The following is a 24,648-nucleotide window of genomic DNA, read 5'->3' as shown; positions in this document are numbered from 1 at the left end:
AAACAAACAAAAAAACAAAACAAACATAAAAAAAAAAACTACGCATAAAACTAAGGATTATCCAGACTGGACAGGACAGGGAGAGGAAGTAAAGAAAAATACCCTTGTCTCATGCAAGTCTAAGACAGTGTCTCGATAAACTGCCTAGGCAATTAGGTGTGCTGAAACATGCTGAAAAAAAATGAGGATATCTGGCCCTCTTGGTGGAGATACCATCAGTTCTATAGCAGAATTTAGATATCTTGGCATAACACTGAGATTACCTAAACCCAATATTCCAAAAGCATCATTGGTACTGAGCACAGGCTCTTCCAGAATTAATAGAGCCACAGGCAGCACCAACAGACAGCAATCCTCCCATGTTTAAACCAAAAGAAAGGTTGATGAAGAAACTTTGCTTGCAAAAGTAAACATGTAAGAAACAGTTGTTTTATTGATTGTAACAACCTTTCATCAACAAAAGACACACAGAACAAAGGATCTGACATAGAAACTGGCACTTCTGTTTTCATCTTCCTAGGCACATGTTGAAATGCAAGCACATTAACACTTAAGAAACTTTAACCTGTGATGGATAGCAAATTGCAAGGACACTGCTCAGTGCTCCTAATGACTTGCTAAGGTATGCAAAGACCTCTGAGTCAATCAGATGAAGCCCATATAATCATCACTAGCTGGTGAGCCTTTGGACATCTCTAAAGGAGTTTGAAGACCTGCTGTTGGAAGGAAAGCAAAATGACAGCACAAAGCAAGCATTAGGGAAGCATTTTCCTCAGCAGCTGGTAAGACAGGGAGCCTCAAGCCTCTGTTGGCACAAAACTGTCCTGTCCAGAACATCAACCCACATCAGACTTATTGTTTTGCCTCTGTGCTAAAACACACAATTTTAGAGAGAGTTTTGGTTAGAGTCAGAGGTGGTGTGACTTGGACTCACAACCCATCAGCAATACCCACTATATTCTACCCCTTTTGTGCACAAAGAGTGAATGTCTACATTAACAAAATCATATTATACAGTGCAACTTGGCATAGCTCAGAAGGAATCCCTCAGTTCATTTTGTGCACAGTTGGCGGATATCGAGCAATGAGGCTGTTTAATGATGAGTAATGAACCAAATTCACTTAATTTTTCAAATGCAATGCATTTAGACAACCTGTGTTTCAATTCCTGTTTACATAGTAGCAGCAGCACTTAAGCTCATTAACAGAAAATAAACAATGCACGAGGACAAATTTCCTACAAAGTTTATGGGGTCACAGGTACACAGCAATACCAAGAGTGAAATTTGTTCCAGAGACTGCTTCTGTGATAAATATTTGTGCATCCTGGTTTTATAATCTTGACTGAATCCTAGACACTCCCAGGAACATCTTCATTCTAGTTGGTTGACAAAACATCTGAAGACAATGTTTTGATAACCCACAGAAGCCATCAGCTAAATGAGCTTAAATTCTTTAAGTAATATTTTGGCACAAAGAATTTGCTAACCTCTTTGATAATGAATGAAATTCCCATGTTGGATGATTTAACTCATATACAGATCAACTTACCCTCAGTACCAATGTCCTTTACAATATTAAAGCTGAACCAAACATTCCTTGGTATTTAAGCTGTCTGTGATTCTTCTTCCATTATTTCCATAAGTTTGGTCCAGGACCTGTTGTGAGCATGCCAGTACAGTGAATATACCAATACTCAAGCTTCTATAAATAAGATTATAAAATAATTATTAATATTTCTAAAACAGAGACTACCACAAGCAGGCAGTTCTGGATATCTGTAATACATAGTATTATGTAACCTTTCAAATTTGACACAGAAATGAAGATTAGTTTGCTTTTTGTTAGAAAGTTCTCTGCTCACATACTGAGTTCTGGCATTAAAACAGGTTAATTAAAGAGAAAAGAGCAAATTCTACCCAGGATAAAAAGTAATGACATAACTGTATAAAGATGATAACCTTTGTCTCATGGAACTCATATGGAAAACTATACTTCATTTGATGTATCCTGACCCAAGTGATCTTCATTTAATCAGCCCCTGTGTATTCTCCATACAAATGAAGATGACGATGTAAAGCATCTGTTGATCTTCATCTGGCAAAGAAAAGCAAAACCTGCTGTGTTAGTGAGAAGCTGTTTTAACAGTTCTATAATCAGGAATTTTCCTTCTCTATTGGGAGTTCTGCTGTACAGTCCCACGTATGTGACAATGCCAAAAAACATGCTGGAGCACCCTGATCATGTACTGTTCCTGGACATAGTTTCTGGATACCTGCAGCTGGATGTGCTCTGGTGAAGAGACAGAACAATCCTACGTGTCAAGACAGAAAATACAATTTTGTTTATCACAGTAAATAAAAGCCACCATGGTGTGGGAGGTAGACTGAACCATCGAAGAGAAATCCGCACACTGTGTTGTGCCATCCACCTGGGCTCTGTCTAATGCTGCGCAGAAGCAGAGTCCCCAGCATCAGAAGAGTGATAAGATTTACTCTCTATCTTTATTTTTCTTTCTATTTCTTAAAATCACTAAAGCAATTTAATTACATTATTTGTAGTTGTGCCTTTTTTACTGAGATCCAGAAAGAACCATGCACCCCCTCTGGCGCAGATCATAGGTATATCCATGGAAATTGGCTATTATTGTAATACAACCTAGTTTCTTAAAGTGCCTTTACTGAGACACACCTTGGAAAATGCTTTTTCTGAAATCTGAGTCCAAATTGCTTAACCTCTTTACCTCAACCACATAGATGTAGAGATAAGATAAAATGCCTCTCTTTGTGAAGCATCTTTGAGATATTCCAGTGCAAGTCTCTACATAAATGTACAGCATTAGACTAGAGGTATAATTTTTGATGGGTCTTCTGTCTTCCATTTTATTCTGAAGTCAGTAAGCACAGTACTTCTCATTTTCCACTGTGTGGTTTGCTTTGTCGTCCGAAACCCGATATCTGCCTCCCTATTAATATCATCGCACTGTCTGAATATATTTTAAGAGCTTATGATACTTGGCAATGAGTGGATTTGATTTTGTTATTGTTGGGTCAGAATGCAGGTCATTCAATTTAAACGTTAGCACAAGATGGGTTTTATCTGATCAAGAAACCATGCAATAGTAGGAAGGGGTATATTTCCTTCAAAAAACAGACACCCCTGGATATATTTTCAATGCCAAAGATTTTCATCTATTTGAATGACAGCCACATACTCCCATTGCACTAACTGGAAACCAATAATGAGAACAGGGAAGCTGGACAATGTTGCAAAAGCAAAATCTTTGGCAGCTGTATGTAATGCATTTGAACTTGTGAATGAAAGATTGTGACATGCCTTCAACTCAACCCAAAAGTCCTTTCTCATGCAAAAATGTCGTTAAAACATATATGCAGAACAGCATCAAGAAAACAATAAAAAATTATCTATGCATTTTTACTGTAGTGCTCAAGTAGAAATTTAAGACTTTCCTTGTCGATGATACCAATTAATGGAGCAAGTCTGTTGGAAGCCAGCTGCTGTGCTCAGTAGCCTTTCAACCCAGCAAAACATTTCCAGCCTGGTTCACCGTCACCCAAACATCAGCTCAGCTCCTGCCATGCATTGTGCGCCGCCAAGCCCTGGCCAGAGCAGATGGCACTAAGCGGGGCTGCTGACCACTTTGCTCAGCGTAAGCGCTGCTTACATGCTTCTGAAACTGGGGCCCAAACTCTTTTTTTACATCTGATTAAATTTGACATTTTTGTTCAGTAAATGAAAGAACATGAGCAAGAACTTCACCAGAAGTTGGAATCTCATAACAGTTTTATTGGTAGTGACAGGAGCATCTGGGGTTTTCAGAATGTACATCTCAGCATAGTCACATATTTCTGTTAAAAGTCACCATCCTGGAATTAAGACTTTTATGTTTAATACTAACCTTTACAATTGCATCATGCCTAACAAGGTTACCTGGGCAGAGCTTGTTTATTTGAAACAAAAATTTTAAATACGCATTTCTTTCTTTCACTTCTTTCTTCCCTCCCCTTTGGGTAGTGGCATATGTTGACTCTCCTTAGCTTTAACAGCAATGTTATATACACTGAGATTCTATCTGGACAAGAAATGAACAGAAATATTATACACAGCTAAATAAGAAAACACAGATTATTGCATGAGCCCCTGAAGGCCTACTTTGACTGTGCAACAATTTGTTTTACTTTTCATAAAATTTATTTTGGCTGTAGCCAGATTGATGGTGATTATATATGAAATCCCTCCCACAAATCTGTCACATAAACATATCATTAATTTTTTTTAACTTTTTTGGATAATGCAAGTGTTTTCTTATTCATTAGTAGATACCAGTCATCGCTATAACATCAGCAAACAATCATTCTTGTACCAGCAGTTTCTATTTGCTAGGGTTTGCTACTGCTTTAAATATATTCACAGCAGTTAGAAACCTATACAGTTTTGGAAATAACACACCAACCCCACTTCAAGTAATATCAGATGTCTCACTAGCCTAGAAAGATCAATTTATGTGACCTGAGAGATGGCAAAATTTCCAGATTTTACTATTGCTGAACAAAAATATATATCAACAACAAAAAAAATAATATTTTTTGAAGTTTGATACAAAGTAAATCCTGAATGTCATCAGCATTTCTGTTGATAATACCACTAGATAGATTTGATATCTTCCAGCATTTTAAAAAAAAAAAAAAAAAAAAAAGTAAAAGGAAAAGCAATCTTGAACTGCTGCAGAAAACAGGGCAGGAAGTGCCCACTGCAGGGTCTGTGGTCCACACAGCTTTTATTTCATGGAGACACACAGACAGCCTGTTCCCTGGTGACAGCTCTCTGTACTTTCCAATCCTGCACAGGATTTCCTTCTGTCTGAAAGTGTAAGAGTTGCTCCAGTAAACACTCTGCATATGCGTTCCAGCTGCTGCACTCATTCTGCCAACGCAGCCTGGTGACAAGAAAAGCATTATTTCCTATTAAAACCTTCTAATCACTAGACCATGCCATTTTCATCTGGCTGCTTCAGGCATCAATAGCTTGCATTGCTTTCAATTACTCTATCATTATTAAGAAATTAGCTTTTGTATCCCAGCATGTTAGTCTTCATCTCTAGATCCTACAATAAAAAATTGTGGATGGGCTGTGCTAAGAGCACGGTTTCCAGGAATGCTTACATTGATTATGCAGTCTCTAGAAATTATATTTTTGAAAATATTAGTATGTATACAAATTCATGTAAATGCATGCACACATGCACTATGCATGTATATTCATATTATATGAAAGAAATACAAGCACACTCAAAAGCAGTGACCATCTGTACCATTTGCTGCAGTCCCTATTTATTTTGGCAGGGTCTTGCCTTTACAGGAAGAGGTTTTTTTCATCATGAAGCCTTGCACAGCTTTGCCATTCCTTTCCAGGACAACTGCATGGAACGCAATGGAGAAAAACTATCTCAACCTGCAATAAAGAAAATAAGACTTAAGAACAAGCTTAAGGCATATCCTATTACTACCATAACAATGACTTTTTCAAAACTGGACTATCCTGTCCCTAGGGAAACTTTAGCAGATTTCTTTTTAACCCTTTCTTTGGAGGAAATTTTGTAGATTTTTTAAGTCTAATCTTTCAAATATTGTTCAAAGAACACATATTCTGTTTAGTTCTAAGATTTTTTTTCCTTTGAAGGGAACCAGCAATAACATCCGTGCTACACTACACTTCCATAAATTTTCTTGAAAGGCAAAACAAGGCCCATTTCTCATCAATTTTCATTTTCAGGCTTGCAATTTTTATCCCTCTTCTTTAACAAAATCAAATACCCACAAGCCCTCTGTGCACCTACAACAGGAAAATTTTTCATTGTTCAGCCCGTGTGTACTCAAGCAGACTGACAGAAGAACCTTGATTGTCCAAATGGAAATTGGAGCATGGTAATTACACAGCCAAAGCAAGCTTCAAATGAAGGGCAAATCTCTTTTGTATACAGCACAAAATACACAAATGTCACCTGAGTTCAAACAAGCACCAATTCAGCAAAATATTCTTTTTCTATAGAGCATAGAGCAATTATATTTGAGTCATAGCAAATATTTTCATCTATTTACATTTCGATCATTATTTTAGTGTATAAATGTACATAAAGGAAGCAAAAGAAAAGCTAATATTTTCAAACATGTAAATATGAAGAACAAGTTACCAACATTTATGTTGGCACTTGATTTCTCCACTTAATGGCATATTAGCACAAATCTAAGCATTTAAAAATTTTCACAATGATGTTTTTTGAAAAAATATGTTTTTCCATAAACCATTTCATATGAAATTACCCATGTTTTTGCCCTGCCTTTAATACCAATCAAAATATTTTACCAGGCCAATTAAGTAGCTCAGCAATCTGACATCTATCTCTGTATTGCCGTCAAAGTCGATAGTACAATTTCCAGCTCTGCTAGCTAAAACAAATGTGGAGACCACACCACTAATCTTCATATTTGATATGAAGGTACTCTCTTTTAGAAGAACTGAATCCCTTGAGAGCAGAGCACCAGGGAAAGGCACCTCAGTGAGCTAAGTTTGCAGACCTCCAAATAAAGGCTTTTCCTGCAGGACTGTCCTGCCGTGGATTTGCATGCAGCAGCATCACCATATCATCATTTGCCATTTAAATTTTTGCCTACCTATATCCATAGACAAGCTGATCTACTTAAAAGTCCATATGATCTATGCTCAAAGAATATAAGACAAATATTATTGGAAATAATAAGCAATGATTTTTTTTTCAAGATTTTACTTCTTATTAAAAATCGTTCCTTCAGGGGGTCTTCAGTGATGGAAACTTGACACAAATAGAGTTTTTGAATGTCTGTCAGTGATGCTATAACCATGTTGACATTCATGCCTAGTGCATTCACCAGTTTGTCTGCTCCTCTTAATATTGTTCCTAAATTCCTTTTTGATAAGTCTCTCCAGACAGTGCGTATCAAAGGGATTATTGCATTTAATGGGTGATTAAAGCCACTCGCCCTTCAGCCTCTTGCCTGTGATGCCACCTTAGGCATATAATAATAACCTTGAAATGACTAGCTGTCACGTCTCGCTTAATTATATTGTCACAAAGGAGTCCTCCTCAGAAACCATTTTAGAAACTCCAAAAATAAAGTCTTTGGCAGTAGTTTTCTTTTCTTCAAAGGTTTTTAAAAATTATTATTATTTCATTAAAAAACAAAACAAACAAAACAAACAAACAAAAAACCTTAAAGAAAATACCGAGAATCTTGAGCAAGCAAATCCATAGAACCATAAGTACAAAAAGTCCCAGACCACAGGCTGATTTGAGATATCTCCTAAAGATGGGAATCCTGTCCCAAAGGTTATGACAGCCTCTAATACCTGTTGTTTAGCACTGCTTTTCAAAGACATTCGTTTCAGTTCAAGTAAAGCACACAGACAGAAAAGGAAGAGATTTTCCACACAACCACATTTATTGCTTCTCAAATGTGGGACGCTAGGCACCTCTCAGGGACAGCCTAGAAGTTTCTCTACGGCCACAGTTATAAGGAATTTCATGCCATCTTGTTTCACCTCACTTGGTTCATGTGCTCCATGACTTTGTAACACCACATCAGCAGCCTCAGCCGTTCCATGGAAAAACATACAATGCATACTTTTGCCTTCATGTGAAAACACTGAGGGAAACTTCACAATAATTAAATGATCTCTTTCACCCCCAAATTTGCCCATATATGCATAACAGTGATATCTATTTTTTATCCTTTTTCCATGAGAACAGGCAACGTTGAAGCTCTTTCTAGTGGCACTGTTCACAAATGTTACTGTGGGGACAGACACCACAGGTGATGAGTTATGTTTATCTACCTTAGCACAAGTCTTTAATAGTGCTTTCAGCCCTACTTCTTCACCCGCCAAAGGGTACAATGAAAGGAAGGACATATGAAGCAGTCCCCTCCCTTGCACAGAGCCAGTCCCTAGAATTATTTCCTCCTCTCTGTGCTTTTTTCCACTTTTAGATACAGACACGCACAGCCATAGCTCACTTTAAATAAATATTACCAATCCTACTTCCAGTTTAAAAAAAATGCCATGGGCAGCAGAATAAAGGAGGAAATCTCTCTGTAATGTATTAATCATGAAATTATAAGAGTTTGACAGCTGCTCATGATAAAACATTGAAGAGTTTAACAGACCTGTGATTTGATAGCTTCTTATTATGACAAGCTAGTCCTGTCTGTTCGTGTTTCAGTGATTAACTCCCATCACTCTCTGTCTAGCTTTGTGCAGTAATAGCAGTTTTAGCCAGAGAAACTTTCTTTGCCCTCCTGCCTGTTTGTCTGAGTGGCTATGACGTGTCTGAGTTTGTCGTGGCAGAATCAGTGAGAGAGGTAAAACTGAGAACACAGCTTAGACTGGATAAGCCCCAAGAATATTGCAGAACTCCCGCCTGCAGTTTTACTCCTCTAGTCAATTTCTACTTGCACATCAGTCACAATGAAATTAATGTGAGCCCTTGACTGAGTGTTCCTGTGTATTGTGTGCTGGAGAACCCAAGCATTCCACACTCTCGTGGGGCAATGTAAGTTGCTTTTATATGATGGAACATACATGTGATGTCAAATCAACTACATTTTTAGAAACTAGTAAACTGCTAATAGAAAGTACAGAGCAGATACATAAGCAAGCAATATTGTGCTTAAAAAGACCTATCAGAGTTTCAAATATACTCTTATAGTCCAGCATTTTGAAGCATATAGCTGAATTGTAGAATGATGGAAATTTTCATCTGTTAAAAAATGATCCTGTTCTTTGTAATTTCCATATGTGGAGTCAATCCAGTCCATTACAATTCAATTCACTGAATTCAACAGCAAAGAGAACAGCCATTAGCTAGCAATCTATAAAGCTTTCCTTTCTTCACGTGGTTCAGCGTCTTTAATCTTTTAGCAAGCACAAGTGGCTGCTGAAGTGCATTTGTTCAGGGCTCAGTTTAAAATGGAAATTAATGGAGTTGTAATACCACAGTAAATGAAGATCTTTACCATTCTCCATAAACATTACATCTTGTCTGTATTAGGCTAGATTCTTTAAAAACACAGCTACAGACATTTATGAGAGATGGGTGTCCAGTTAGGAGTCCTTATTAGAAAAAGAATCAAAAGCCAATTTTGCTGGAATTTGCTGTACAGCAACTGCTGTAATTAGAAAACCTCAGTTTCAAACCTTCTGTAACAGCACAGAATAGCAACAGTTAATGGAGTTATTTAAAATTAAAAAAAAAGAGAGAGAAAAGAAAAAAAAGAAAAAAAAGAAAATGCATTACCACAAGAGGGAATATAGTTCTTTTAGAAAAATGACTTTTAAATAACGTCCTAAATGGGTAACAGGCCATTAGTCATTTTCAATAATGACAACAGGTAATTTATTGTCATGCACATGCCACACAGTTAACAAAGGGGTCAGCTCTAGGTGTGCTAACAGCAGGAATTCTCAAAATAGATGTGCAAGGAACAGTCACAGTAGTCTAAGAATTAGCAAAGATTTTCTATATTTTGTTTTGAGATGTTCTTAACTGCAAAACTTATGTGTTACACGCACCTAGAAAAACTTATGTTCCAGATACTAACAAATAGTTCCCTGACAGGAATTCAGAACCACACACAGGATGATTTAAATACAAACAAACAAACAATAATAATGATAGTAAACAAACACCAACAACAAACAGGCTACATTCTTCAAAACTACTAATCATTTTAAGTATTCAACTGGAGAACCACGAACATAGCCAGATTATCAGAATTTGGGTTCAGTATCCTGTCAATACAAGACTTTTTAAGCTGTCTCATCTAATTCCCACAAAGGCAGGGCCTTATAAAATTACTGCTTCAGAAAACATACCTGTTAGTTTATGTGCAGATATGTTGTGAGTCCATAAACAGGTACTGAAGTGGTCAGATTCATGCAGTGATCAACTCTCAGCAGGTTCCAGCACCACTGGGGATTCTGCATATGAGTATTTGTGCAATCAAAGTGTCTGCAGGTTTCCTGGCCCCTGTGAGAGAAGGATCGCTTAACAACATTATTACACAGAAAACCCATAACGTAGTCATGTTTGTTCTTAACTACTACTTATAAGTATTTAATAAGCTTTTGTGTCCACCAATACTGAATCGCCTTTTAAGTGAAACTAGTATAGAAAGTACCTGGAAACCCATGTATCAGAACATCATTATTATCAGGAGTACTATCAGTGGAAGGAATCTGGATGATATCTCATGGAAGCCAGTTGTCAGAGTTCCCCCAAGCCTTCTCTCACCCTGAGAACGCCACCTGGGATGTGTAAGAAGCTGAGACTTGCTGCCTTCATAATTTCACTGGCTTGGTGACATGTTATGAATAGGAGAAATATTAGGAATGATTTTAAGCATTCCTTCTCTGACGCTCCAAATCCCTTGTTTACTTTATTGCCTGAGAGCTGTCAGATTGCCCTATGAGTTGACGAGTCCTGAAGTTGAGTGAAGCTGTCAAACAATGATTTGCAGTAGGCAGCCATCTCCAAAGGGTTTCAGTACACAGGAATTCCAAGAGAAATGACGATAACCTTTCAAACTCTCCCAGCTTTCTTCTGTTTGACACGCACAGAGTTTGAAGCAATGCCATTTAACACAAAGACATCAAACTAAAGTAATTACTTAGCTGCATGGGAAGAGGTAGGAAACTACTTTCCATTTTTTAAACAAGATTCCAGGTGGTGCTGATCTTTAACTTCAGAATGCTTTATCAAATATTATCAGCACTAAAGACTGGAAAAATACAGCCATAAACAAGCTTCTATTGCAAAAACAGTATGTCTATAGACATCAGTCCAAATTATTAAATTCAAATCCAAGCATGAACTAATCCAAAAGCCTGAATTTGTTTGAGTCTGGAATTCTGATGAAGTTTAAGCTCTCTCTCTTCCACTGTATGAACCTAGAGAACAGCTATACAGTTTAGATACTTGTTATTTACACAGAAAGAAACTTTTACAACTCGATTTGGAAATTTTCCACAATTTGTCATCCAGGAAGGGTCCTTCAGGTTCTTCTCTGGAGATTGTATGGACTATTTCAGTATTGAACTCTGTTCTTTAAACAGTAAGTTTAAGAGGAGCTTGAAGTTCAGTGAGTATTTCAGAAAAGTGCATACACTTTTCAATAATAAATCCATCATTAAACTTCTTGGCCTTGTGGCCTGCATCTCTTAACACCTTGCACCATTTGTATGTGCTCTGAAAGGCTACAAAAGGATGCTGTTGGCTGATGGGGTTGTGCTAGCAAGTCCAGGTTTAAGGAAGAATAGCAAGTTTTGTTGTTGTTGTTGTTGTTTTTTTCATGAAATGGAACAGAAATATATATAGTAGTGAAGTACTTGATCTTAGAGTTTAAGAAAACAAAATTGCCTTGTTTAAATATGCTTATGTTTATACAAAATTGTGTGTGTGTATAAAGGCATATAAATATAGCATGAGTAGACAGAACTTCCTAATGTTTTACAAAGGTGGAAGTGTCTTCTAGATTTTTGTAATTATTGTACCTTTGCTTGTTAACTTAATTTTTATTAAAATGCATGCATGATTTATGGTTGTTGTAGAAATTTCACAAAAACAACTTTTTAGGTAATGCCTCTTTTATTAAATTAATTAAATCATCAGACAAACTTTTTCCCCACATCCTCCCTCAGGCCATAAGGAAGAGAGCAGAATTCCTTGTTTCATTATTCTCTTTAAAATCGGTCCAATAGAAGGAAATTAAGTTTTCAAAGTGATCACATGGAGGCTATGGAGTTGGGATTTACAGGGTCCCCTCATTCTCCAGCACTGATATCCTCAGTGGCCTTTGGCAAGACGCTGAGCCAATTTCCAGTTCGGCTTACCCGCAGGGGAAAATGGGATTTATATAACATTAGACACGTCAACTATATAAGTCTTGTACTTTTATTTGCTACAGTACTTATAGAAGTCCCATTAACTTTAAAAGAAAAGGTTTCTGGCATCACTTGATGCTACACAAACAGCAATAGCAAACCCCAACCCTTTGCAGGAGAAAATCTGGTTAAACACGGTCCAAGAAGCACACACTGTGCGAAAGCTAAGCACCATTCTTAGCCGGAGGAAAAGATGCAACAAAAAGTGACAAATGCTTAATATCAGTCATGTCAGCCAGCAAGCAAATGCAAACCACTCCAGGATTGTACTGACACAAGAATGCAGAGCACAGACTACACTCCTGGCACCATGAAAAGCAAAATTATCGAAAGGCAGCCAAACAAAGCGAAGCACCTGCAGCATGAATTTCTGGGCTTTGGCATGAGAATTAGATCATGTTGCGTATAGGACAATAATTAGGAAGGGAGTTTCTAGGCTTATAATTAAAGAGTTAAGGGCTTACCAAGCCCTGAGTTGCACATGTATTACGTGCCATAAAAGGTGTCAAGAAAAGTTCAGGATAGTTGTGAAGAAATCCTGCCAAAACTCATGCCCGAACACATTTAATAACAAAATATGTGTACATGACAAGCATGTCTGACAGTTAAGTTTTCTAGACACTACACAGTGTTTTGAAGAACCATTACATGCTGATAGATCAGCTTTTTGAATTTAATAAAGCAGACTAAAAGGAAAGAAGTCGTAAACATTGTAGAACCAAATACAATGCATTAATGTAGTTTCTTCCTTGCAAAACCTTGGCAGCAAAACTTTTTATTTTTATTTTTTCAAAATAACTGCCGTACAGAATTTTTGATCCTGTTTTAAGAAGTCCTGTTAGCTTGGTGAGAAGTAGCAATAGGCATTTCAGTTCCGGATACTTCGCTGCCCTCTACTCCAGCTTTGTACTTTCTATCTGTTGAAACAAGTCATGTACTTTCAACTGTGTCTGTTAAAAACATCATGTAGTTTATGTGCGTCATCCCAAACTGTTCACAGCGATGATAAGCAGAGGGAACTTGTTCCTGCCAAGGCTTGTGAATAAAGGGCCCTGTACCCCTGCAGGAACCCCGAGACTTGAGCATCTTGGTGTGAGCACTGAGAACATTCAGTGCTGCTGCAGCTGGAGGGGGATTGAGGGCAAGCAAAGGGAATCATGCAGGCACCACACCACAGGAAGCCACCCTCTGCTTTGCACCTTTCCTGGGCATCAGTTCCTCCTTCTCCTTTTTATGGCATTTAATTTTGTAAACCCCAGTTCTGTGAGGCTTTAGGAACATGCTGTACTGCTCTTCCTGTTGGCAGTCGCCACTGCTCGAAATCCATTCAGCACGGATATCTTTGCAGATAAGATAAAAACAATCCTGTGGCATTTAGTCTTGGTGGTGGTGGTCCTCCTATATGCAAGCGGAGGGCCTCTTACAACATGGCACATACCTTATACAGAATACAACCTTGTACTCCCTACTGGAATGACTGGTTTGTAGGCAGTAAAACCATACATGTGATTTAGGAATGGTGAATGCAGCCTTGGAAACAGGTTAACATAAGAGCACTCTAAGGTGGCTAACAGGATGGAGTTGCAAGCATATTTTCTCAAGAAAAGCAATTAAAAATGACACGATGTTAGAATAAGTCATTCCAGAAAGAATAGCAGAACATTAACCTGCAAGTAATCTCAGGAGACTGGTCAGTGCTTGGGAGAAAAAAAAAAAAAAAACTGTCTCACAAATTGCCCCATGTTTAACTTGAAGTCCATTTGTTAATTTTGTAAACAGCTCCGCTCCATTTTGCACTGACATGCTATTGACAGTGTGACTCTAATCCCACCAGGAAGGAAGTATCAGGTTTCTGGAAGCTTTAGGACGCTCCTCAAGTCTATCTTCACCTGTAGGGCTTTGTCAAAAGATGCTGACAGGAGGAAACATCGTGCAACACGGGCTCCACGAGAATGAAAACTGCCCAACATTTTCAGGCAAGTGCTGGGAAACATAGTGCAGTCAGTGCCTGTGGTCTGCTCAGGTGGTGTTGCGGAAGACAGTAGATTTCTGCTTGTTGGCCAGCATGGCACTGCCAGCTCCAACACAACCAGCAGCCACGACCTGCCATGGCTTCGGGCAGGCTGGCTGGGAGACCTCCACGTGGGTCCAGGGCTGGCATTCCTAGGGTTTGCACAATCCGCTGCTAACCATCCACATCGGTTTGCCAGTATGATTTTACCCACTGCCTCTCCCATTTGACATAACTAACTTCTGGCTAAGCCAAAGTGTCCTTAATAACGCAGACGCCCTGGCTCGGAGGCAGTGCGGGAAGCTCTGACATCACACATTCCTCGTTTTAAGCAAAAAGGTTTCAAATAGAAGGCCCGGTGCCATGGCTTTTAAACAGCTTTCCCACTGGAGGATTATATTCAGATTGCTCAGGATCTGAGAAAAGAAATTCCATGTATATGATACTGGAAACCATAGGCCTATATCACATTAATAATGCAGACAGGAAGGCACCCTAGGCAACTGGTACTGAATATATACTACATAAAGAAGAAATTGGCTTCTAGCCTAAGCACTGGGAATCCTGGTCAGATCTTTTTGGATTACAAATAGAAACAATTGCACACTTTGATTAAATACAGGCTCTTGCTAGCTTTGGGCTAGTAGGTCCATATGTTAACTCTGAAGGCTAAAATAAGTGTTTTGTTTTAAAAGAAAGCACACAGCAATTTGACAAGTGATCTGAAATTCTTCGGCCCAGCAGTGTTCAGCAGGTCCTGATGAATGCAGCAAACTAGCTCCAGGAGGTCTCCTGTCATGGAGACAGTCATCCTTAACTGAGGTGCTCCAGTCAGTGTGCAGCTCACTGCAGGTGGAAGGGGGCACCCAGAGCTGGGACACAGCCACAGCCACGCTGCAGTCAAGCCATGGCATTGTCACATCGATTATGCAAGGCAAACCTCCCATCACAGCATTTCTCACCTCCCCAGGCAGCGATCGGGACATATTCTTTGAGGACTACCACCCAAAGCTTCCCTGTGGGATCAGTTTAAGATGGGAAGTTGGTCACTGTCAAACAGTGCAAGAAAACACATCTATGCCATGAAAATCTTTAAGGCCATTCAGTGGCTTGTAGTCAATTTCTGCATGTAACTCAAAGGACCACATTTTAATTTCAATCCCCATTTTTAAGACACAAAACTTTTTCCTTCCTTTTTTTTTTCTTTTTTCTTTTTAAGCCTTCCTTCTTTCTTTATTTGTACCTCAGGTATATGTGGCATGAAAGACTAATCTTAAACATTTACAGCCTGAGGTTGGTTTGCAGTATTTATTTCAACTTATTATATATTATAGCATGTTTTTGATTATATTTGACAATCAATTTGCTGGAATTTATAGCTCTCTGACTAATATGCTTTCATGATGTACTTGCCCTTAATTTGTGGATTTTATGGAGAGTTTACTGAGGTTGGATTTCCCGCTTCTCTTTCCACTTGCTTTTTCTTTTTAAATTTCTCTGTGTGTGAATTCATGACACAGAAAGAAATAGAGAATATGAAAGCTTAATGGCCATAAAATTGATCAATTGTCTCATGGGATAAAATCCACAGAGCAGCCACATGGCACTCTTCTCTGATCTGGTGCTGTTCAGAGGCAATTTTATGGCGATCCCCTCTACCTTTGAGCTTGGATCCCCATGCAGACAACACCTCTTGAGCACATGCAGGACCCAAGACAGCATCAGCAGGAGAGAAGAGGCCAAGAGTGAAGAGCCAAGAGTGAAGGAGACCTCCTTGGTGTCTTTAGGACACCAAGGAGGACACAGATGGATTTACCCCTTCCTGGCAGATCACCCTCAGCCGTGGCATCCGTCCTCCTTTCTGCATGCTTTCATGTGGTAAGGGGGATTAGGTATCTGCCAAGTAATGCCTGTTTGATGTTTCACATCAGAGAAAAGAATGTTCAAAGTTCTCAGCAAACAGCATTTGACACAGTGCTGAAAGGTAAGAAGGCGGGAAGAGAGCTGGGTTCAAGCTGGTGTCCTGAGTTAAGACAATGAACATGCAAAGCACAGTAATAGGCCACAAGTAGAAGCAAATTACTGCAAGGAGGAGGTAAGAAACCTACTGTGTGTGGGGCATAGAAGAAAAGGCAAGGGAGCTCAACCCGCACACCAACAGGCAGTGATTACAGTAGTGAATGACTCTGAAAAACATGTAACAACCATGTCATCAGAGTCTGCCTGGAGTATCCTCCTGTGCAGAGACACCTGGCTGCACACCCTAACCAGGCTGTCTGGTACGAGAGTAGGCTGGGCACATCAAAGAAGCACCAACACAGGTCTTGTTGTGAGCTCTAGTGAGAGCATGACAGGAGATGACACCTGATAGGAGAGAGGGCGGGACCTACTGGAGTCTGAAGCTGAGATGTGATGCACTGCCAGAAGATCAAGCAGATGGGGAGAAGCCAAAACAGACCCAGACAAGAAGTATCTCCTACTCACCAGTGCAAGGGATGTTGTACCCAGCTAGATACGGAGAACAAGCCTTGACTACTGTCTTTACTCTGATCTTCCCATCCATATTGTCAGTTCATGTGGCCTCAGACAACTTGGGAGCTGTATTCAAAGCATGGCCAACAGAAAAAAGGGAGGAGGAGAAGCATGCAGGAAAGGGAAAATGGAGGCACTGAGAAGACCAAGTTTCAATGACTGAAATGTCGTTGTTACTTTAATGTTTATAAAAACTTTACAACAAATACCTTCTGACATAGATAGCACCCAAAATACAAAACAACATAAAATTTAGCAAAGAAACAGATTGCTAAGGGTCATTTGGGCATGCAACATGAAAGGGAAGGGGGAAAGTACACTGTCGTTGCCTGATCTTATGGACCTTGATTTTTCTTTTTTGATATCCTCTCTGAAAAGATTATAGAAAATTACTAGACTCCACAAAGACTGTAAAATGCTTTACTTCACTCAGAAGAGGGATTGAGTGTATTTTACCTTACGACACTACAGATCTCATGACACCACAAACTGGGTGAATATTTTGGGACATCTGCACTTCTGAGCTCCTGCCTCAAGCTATTCCTCATTATTTACTGCTAACTAATGAGCAGTCAGGTGGCTGATTCTTTTAACAGAGGGCACCGTTTAGACTGCTGTATACCCTCGAGCGCCATTTACCATCTCACACTTTGGTCTGGGCTTTTCATTTAGGCAAATATCTCCCTTCCCTGAAACACTGCTGGATATAACAGATAGAGAGGCAGCCATGTACCAAAATAGACATATTTCTAAACATTTCCAGCTGCCTTCAGGGCCCATATAGTATATGAGGTGAGATACTGTGAGGTTTCACCACACAGTAAAGAGCAGCCAAAGGGCATTTTCGAAACTTTTTTTTCCTACTGTCTTCCATTTGATGAAAGACTTGTGGTTAAACCTTTATCTTCTATAAACATTAAGAAGTAGGTTACCTTTATTTTCACATCTCACTTTTGTTTCATTAAAAGACAGGTTTTACTGTAGTAATTCAGGTGATTGATACTTTGGATCAGCTTCAGAAAATAGATGTTAATGATCTGTATCTATGTCTGTATCCCAGCACAGATGTGCTCACAGATGTATTTGCATGCAAGATGCCCACAAAGCAGCGTTTCTTTCCAATGGCATTTTTTTCTTTGTTTTTACATAAGGCAGCTCCTATGCACATGATATGCAAACCTGTAGGAGCAGCATTTTCGTGAGATTGCTCTCACTCTGCCTTCATCCCTCCACACCCCAGCAGGTACCTCCACATCAACCAGCTAGCTGATTTTCTAAACACTGGACTGCTGCTGATTTTGTGGCACATATATGGATGTAGCTTATGATCAAGAGGTTCTTCAAATTAAAAAAAAAAAAAGAAAAAGAAGAAGAAGAAAAAAGCTTTTCCTCTGCCCCCTTGGAGTACCTTGGCTGCAACATCTGTTATTCCTAAATTCTCTTCCAAAATCTCTCTGCCACAGCTTCACCACTGAGGAAAAGAGGCAACACTGAGCCCACAGGTAGGCAGGCATTTCCTGGCATATTAAAAGATCATTGCAACTAACCGTGCTTAGCACCAGCCCACACCACACAGCCCACAGCCCACACCACACAGCAGCTAGAGCAGCGGCTGGTGACCTGCTCCGGCAGTGCCTCCCCAGACAGGGATGAACCACATAGGGGCCTCTGGAAAACTCCCCATGCAAGGGGACGCTGTTAGGTGTTTACTGTCAGCAGCACAATCCCCCTTCTCCCTGTGAAGAAACTGCAACCGTTGCTCTTACAACACTTTGAATATACAGGCTGGACAGGAAGCAGCTACCACCATTTAAGCAGTGCCTAAAACGTTTCCAGAAATCAACACTGAATAAAGCTGCACAGCTGCATGAGCATTACTTCTTCACTGGAGTGAAGCACAACAACGTGATAGGTAAATTGTTAATAAAACCGAAACTCACACAGGAAAGCTGGAATTAGTCAAAAAGCACAGAAAGCAACAACAGATTTCAAACCTCCCTTGTCTTCAAGTTTCATTTTTCCTTAGCAACAATACCCAGAAGTCTAGAGACGCCAGAAAACTATGAACTTATTTTAAATGAGCTGTGGAAATCCCCCGCTGTTCTATGTGTCTCTGTCTGAAGCTATGACCTTCCTGTCCTAATGTCATATGTCTGATCATATAAAGAAATAATTCATAGCTCACTTCTTACATTTTATATGCTAATCGAGAGATTAAAACTATGTTACATTACATCTCACGTTTTATTTAACTCTAGTCAAAACACACGATGTTGTGTGTGTTTGCTTGTTTATTTAATCAGAGTTTTTACACGTTCACAAAGCAGTGAGATGCTGACCTGGAGAAAACAGTTATTGGTACAGACAAGAGAGAATGCATAATTTATCAGTTAAAGAAAGAGACCTACTGTAAGCACAAAGCATACAAAAATATGTGTATAGCAGAAGTGCCTGAAATATGCTTTAAATAAGAACAAGCCTGCTAGGAGAGTGTCAAAGAAAAAGGCAGAAAAACCCAAACACCAAAGTCTTCTTGAAATAGAAGATATGTGAACAAAATGGGTGCTTCTGTTTACTAAACTCAAATAATTCTCCTCAAAAAAAAAAAAATAGGTTTACATAAAAGTAATTTCCTAAAACAGGTATCTAGGTCTGTTACAGGAACTGAGTTTTAACTTAAAAGGAGATTCTGTTTTGAATATATGTCCTTACAACTGTGAAAAACAGAATAGCTCTTTCTTCTCAGCAAACCCCACCTCCTTTTCAGATGTTCCCTTCAGTAACACTGATGCCAGAGTAATAATTCAAAAGATGGTTGATTCATCATTAGAGAACACGGGGGGGGGAAAAAATGACAAAATTAAACCGCAAGACATGGCAGACAGGTGCTTCTGTGAAAGCAGCCCAGAATTTCAAACATCAGTCTTGAAAGCTGTAGTGTGTCTTGCACGGGAGACTCAGTTTGTGATTAATTGATGGCACTTCAGTCTCATGAGCTTTAGTCTGAAGGTCTTTAAAAAGGCTCTTGAGGGAAATACAGATTTTTCTACTGAAAGAAAAGGAAACTGCAGATTCTCTTCTTTGCTGCTGTTTAACTTAGTCAGTCAACATTCTGCATTTATTGAGTGTTTCAGTTCATCAGCAGAATAAGCCAGGAGGGGTTTTTCCATTCATTTGGATGACATGCGGACTGCAGGATCTACAGGACTGCCGGCTCAGAGGGGACTGGCCTTGTCTTGGACCTTGAAATCTTGCTGTAGTTTGTAAAATGACTTGGCAGAAATAATACACTTCACAAGGACATTGTCAAGACCTTTTCCATTACGAACAAGAAATCTTGCTATTTCAGGAAGGAAAACACCCATGAAGAATAACATGAATTTTGCTAAAGCATATGCAATGAAATGAAAGCCTGGCAATTTTGGTTTCATTATTCTGGCAGTTTCTTTTTATCTGAGATGAGAGACTTTGCAAATAATAAGAAAAAAAAAAAAAGAGGGAAAAAAAGCTACTTAGTGATCCATGTCATTCAGCAACAACAAAAACAAAAGTCCTACTAGTCAAATTTATGAGCCTTGAGAGATCTTGGCTGAAGCTGGTGGAGAAATACCTCCATTTACACACCCCCACATGTCTAATCCCTGACTCCCTCCCTCTCAAACTTAAGGAATGAGCTTAAGTCTCCACATTTTACCATGAGCACAGATTTCCTTTTTCCATTTTTCGAGGCCTGCGCACTGCACAGTTGTAGCACTCGTCTCTCCCACAGGCACCAAGACATGGGAGAGCTTGCGAGCAGGCCAGAGTGACAGGAGGCGAGGAGAGAAGGGCTGCAAACGGTGGCTGGATTCCCTGCTTGACCCACCCCACAGAGGGAAGATGCAGCATCTAGAGTGCACTACAGCCAGAGTCCTCTCTGCCTGTAATTCAGCCAGGAAGTGTCTTTTAGACTGGACATGTTTAGCTATGTGTAGGTTCATAACATTTTCTAAGCTGTTTCTTTCCTGCTTGCATTCAGACCTAAAGCTTCTGACTATTCTTTCTTCAGAAAAATTGGCAAAGAACTTGTCTCTCTGTAAAGATGTCTTTCATGGAAAACTGGGGTTAGTGAACTTCTGCACTGAACTGGGCTGATAACCTGCTGGGCAGTTTACTTATAAAGTTGGATAAACACAGTTATTCACATTTGCTTTCTCTTCATGTCAGATATGTTCCTAAACATCATCTACCAAGTCCAGAATAGGCGTCTCACTCAAGTACATGATCGGAAGTGGAAACAACACATTCCTGCTTATGACTAAATTTGATCTTATACTGCAGCTTGTGCTTATGCCTCCTGAGCACAAAAGCCTCAGACTGAGAGGTTGTCAGATAAACTACAGCACTGGCTCTTTGCACACAGACGTAAAAATACGAAACCCTAAAACAGTTGGCTTGTCTGGACATTACTCTCAACCGTTAGCTTTGCATCAGTGATTCCCAGTGAGTTCATTCCCAGAGCGGACCTAGTGCTGTTAAATGTCCAATTTCTGGTGTCAAGTAATTAATCAAAGCTAAAAAGCAGTTAGTTCCCCCCCAAAAAACAGCTTCTGCTTAGGGTCATGCTAGATCTTCCTTAATGGATAGTCTTTCTCTTTCAGCTCCCTCATTGTCATCAATCTCCTTTAAAAACATCCCTTCAAAGAAACTTTTTACTAAAATAATTCATCCTTCATCTCTCATGGTTGCTTATCTTTGTTGGCTCCATAGTATTACTAGGAACTAATTCTTTATTTCCCCCGTTAAAGGAACAGGGAGATTCTATGTTTTTGGGCATAGAGAAAGGGGAGGCAGTTGCCCATGAAATAGAAAAGCTGTTGGTAGTGGCAAGGCCAGGTGAAGGTTACATGTTGCTGGTGGGGAAAGTGTTAATGTTAGTTCTGTCAGAATATATTAAACTAGTACCTTGGTTTGGACCACTGCTATCCTCCTGAAAGGCTGAATCAGCTCAGTTATTAGGCATGACAAAACTCAGCACAGCACTGAATGCTTTGCAGTGAGGAAAAGCCCCGCCACGCATTGCAGTCTTCCTGGAATAAGATATTAACTTGCTGAGGGAAAATGCAGATGTTGCTGCTAAGGAGATGACCCAAGTCAGAAAGGCAATTGTATCCCCACCTTGGGGCCAGGGCTGAGGAAGAAAGTTTCCAAAGCTATGCCAACCCTCCCGTTTAGCAATGACCCCAAGCTACACGCTATACTATTACACACTTCACATCATCTCCACTGCAAGCTGCAGCATTAAAACGCAGACACTAGAACCCTGTGGGAGGTATCAGTCACTACCGTTATTTCCATATTATCCAGTTATTCTCTGGATACCCAGTACCCTGAGCTGGTGGAAGAGGATGGGGAGCAGGATGTGGCCCTCACTATCCACAAGGAAATGGTTGGCGACCTGCTACAGCACTTGGATGTACGCAAGTCAATGGGGCCAGATGGGATCCACCCAAGGGTACTGAGAGAACTGGTGGAGGAGCTGGCCAAGCTGCTTTCCATCATTTATCGGCAGTCCTGGCTATCAGGGGAGGTCCCAGTCGACTGGTGGCTAGCAAATGTGATGCCCATCTACAAGAAGGGTCGGAGGGTAGACCCGGGGGACTATAGGCCTGTTAGTTTGACGCCAGTGCCAGGGAAGCTCATGGCGCAGATTATCTTGAATGTCATCATGCGGCACTTACAGGGCAACCAGGCGATCAGGCCCAGTCAGCATGGATTTATGAAGGGCAGGTCCCGCTTGACAAACCTGACCTCCTTCTATGACCAAGTGACACGCTTAGTGGATGAGGGAAAGGCTGTGGATGTGGTCTACCTTCACTTCAGTAAGGCTTTTGACACTGTTTCTCACAACATTCTCCTCAAAAAACTGGCTGCTCGTGGCTTGGACTGGTGTACACTTCGTTGGGTTAAAAACTGGCTGGATAGCCGGGCCCAAAGAGTTGTGGTGAATGGAGTCAAATCCAGTTGGAGGCCGGTCACTAGTGGAGTCCCCCAGGGCTCAGTACTGGGGCCAGTCCTCTTCAGTATCTTTATCAATGATCTGGATGAGGGAATTGAGTGCACCCTCAGTAAGTTTGCAGACGACACTAAGTTAGGTGCGTGTGTTGATCTGCTCATGGGTAGGAAGGCTCTGCAGGAGGATCTGGATAGGCTGGAGCGATGGGCTGAGGTCAACTGTATGAAGTTCAACAAGGCCAAGTGCCGGGTCCTGCACCTGGGGCGTAACAACCCCAAGCAGAGCTACAGGCTGGGAGAAGAGTGGTTGGAAAGCTGCCTGGCCGAGAAGGACCTGGGAGTACTGGTTGATAGTCGGCTGAATATGAGCCAGCAGTGTGCTCAGGTGGCCAAGAAGGCCAACAACATCCTGGCTTGTATAAGAAGCAGCGTGGCCAGCAGGTCTAGGGAAGTGATTGTCCCCCTGTACTCGGCTCTGGTGAGGCCGCACCTCGAGTACTGTGTTCAGTTTTGGGCCCCTTGCTACAAGAAGGACGTGGAGGTGCTCGAGAGAGTCCAGAGAAGGGCAACGAAGCTGGTGAGGGGTCTGGAGAACAAGTCTTACGAGGAGCGGCTGAGGGAGCTGGGCTTGTTCAGCCTGGAGAAGAGGAGGCTCAGGGGAGACCTCATCGCTCTCTACAGGTACCTTAAAGGAGGCTGTAGCGAGGTGGGGGTTGGTCTATTCTCCCACGTGTCTGGTGACAGGACGAGGGGGAATGGGCTGAAGTTGCGCCAGGGGAGGTTTAGGTTGGATATTAGGAAGAACTTCTTTACTGAAGGGGTTGTTAGGTATTGGAATAGGCTGCCCAGGGAAGTGGTTGAGTCACCATCCCTGGAGGTCTTTAAGAGACGTTTAGATGTTGAGCTTAGTGATATGGTTTAGTGGAGGACTTGTTAGTATTAGGTCAGAGGTTGGACTGGGTGATCTTGGGTCTCTTCCAACCTAGACGATTCTGTGATTCTGTGATATCACCTAAGGCAGATAGCAAGCTCTAAGATATTTGTCCTGTGGCTCTGAACTGTGCCATGAATAGGGGTGGATGGTAGTGCTTGCACTTGTTTTGGTCAGTAGGAGACACAGGACAGTAAAGAAACAACCTGTGCCTTTGCCAAGACAAACATCCTTTATAAACACTCAGCTCAGTATCACCTGCTCGTGCCAGAGCCTAAACAGCCTCCTGACAAGGCAAAGCCAAGCTTGTAGGCTGTGGCTGTGAGGAAATGTAGGTGACATTGCTCAATAGGCAAGACCTCAACCACAGCACAACATGAATGTCCAGTCACTTCTGGCCTGGTCTGCAGACCACTGAAGTCAAGGGATGCTAAGGTCGCAAGTTAAATGCAAACTATTTTATGATTTTCTAATCAAGATAGCTTAAAGTCAGGAATAGCTTACAAAAATAACCAGCAGCAATTTCCCAATCAATTACTGGTTATTGCACATAAAATTTTATGCAGCAACGCATGGTTGTCCCACAAAGCCATGTTTATATGTTTAGACAGACTTTAATATTTGGGTTAGGAAAATTCTGTCTCATTTTGAGTAACATTTTCAAAGACTTATACACCCGTTTGTTCCCTGGAAAAAGTCACATACACAAATGGAGTCATTACTTACATTCTTGCAACTGCCTGATTTTCACCCTTCTGTACCTGCAGAGACTAGCACGCAAGTTTTCACGCTGCTGAGTGAAACCACTTGACATAATCCTTTCTGGCAAAACTCCATCTACATGCAAATAAAGAGCTCAGACTTATTATAAAGGGTAAAAAAATGCTGATTTTCAAGTGGTTAGTAGCATACACTGCATTAAAAAGCACAAGTTTGGATTGCATTTGTAAGACATTGCATCTGCAGGGTAATGAGGGACACCAGCGCTAGTCAAGACTACAAATGTATTTCAAGGCCTAAGGTATCTTTGAAAACATCAAGGTCTCTTTTTGCAAACCTTGCTTCCTGGGCAGCGGCAGCAGTGGCCAACAGGGCTCTGACACTTCCAAATACACCACCTCAAGGAAAATAACACTTCCAAGCCTGGCTATCTGCTCTGTTCTGCCATGGCAGACACTTCAGAAAG

At 40.6% G+C, this 24,648-nt stretch overlaps 1 long non-coding RNA gene across 1 annotated transcript; it reads right to left on the bottom strand.

Annotated features, from left to right (window-relative positions):
- Positions 1-3,806: 3,806 nt before the first annotated feature.
- Positions 3,807-20,521, bottom strand: LOC310897293. The gene is made up of 4 exons (XR_014582203.1): positions 18,478-20,521; positions 16,490-16,603; positions 9,928-10,081; positions 3,807-5,472 (listed from the first exon to the last, which is right to left on the bottom strand). It is a non-coding gene; the product is annotated as an uncharacterized lncRNA (long non-coding RNA).
- Positions 20,522-24,648: the final 4,127 nt, after the last annotated feature.

This window comes from Anser anser (assembly GCF_964211835.1).
Source record: "Anser anser genome assembly, chromosome: 3".
NCBI lineage: Eukaryota > Metazoa > Chordata > Aves > Anseriformes > Anatidae > Anser > Anser anser.
This window is presented reverse-complemented; position numbering and strand designations above follow the sequence as displayed.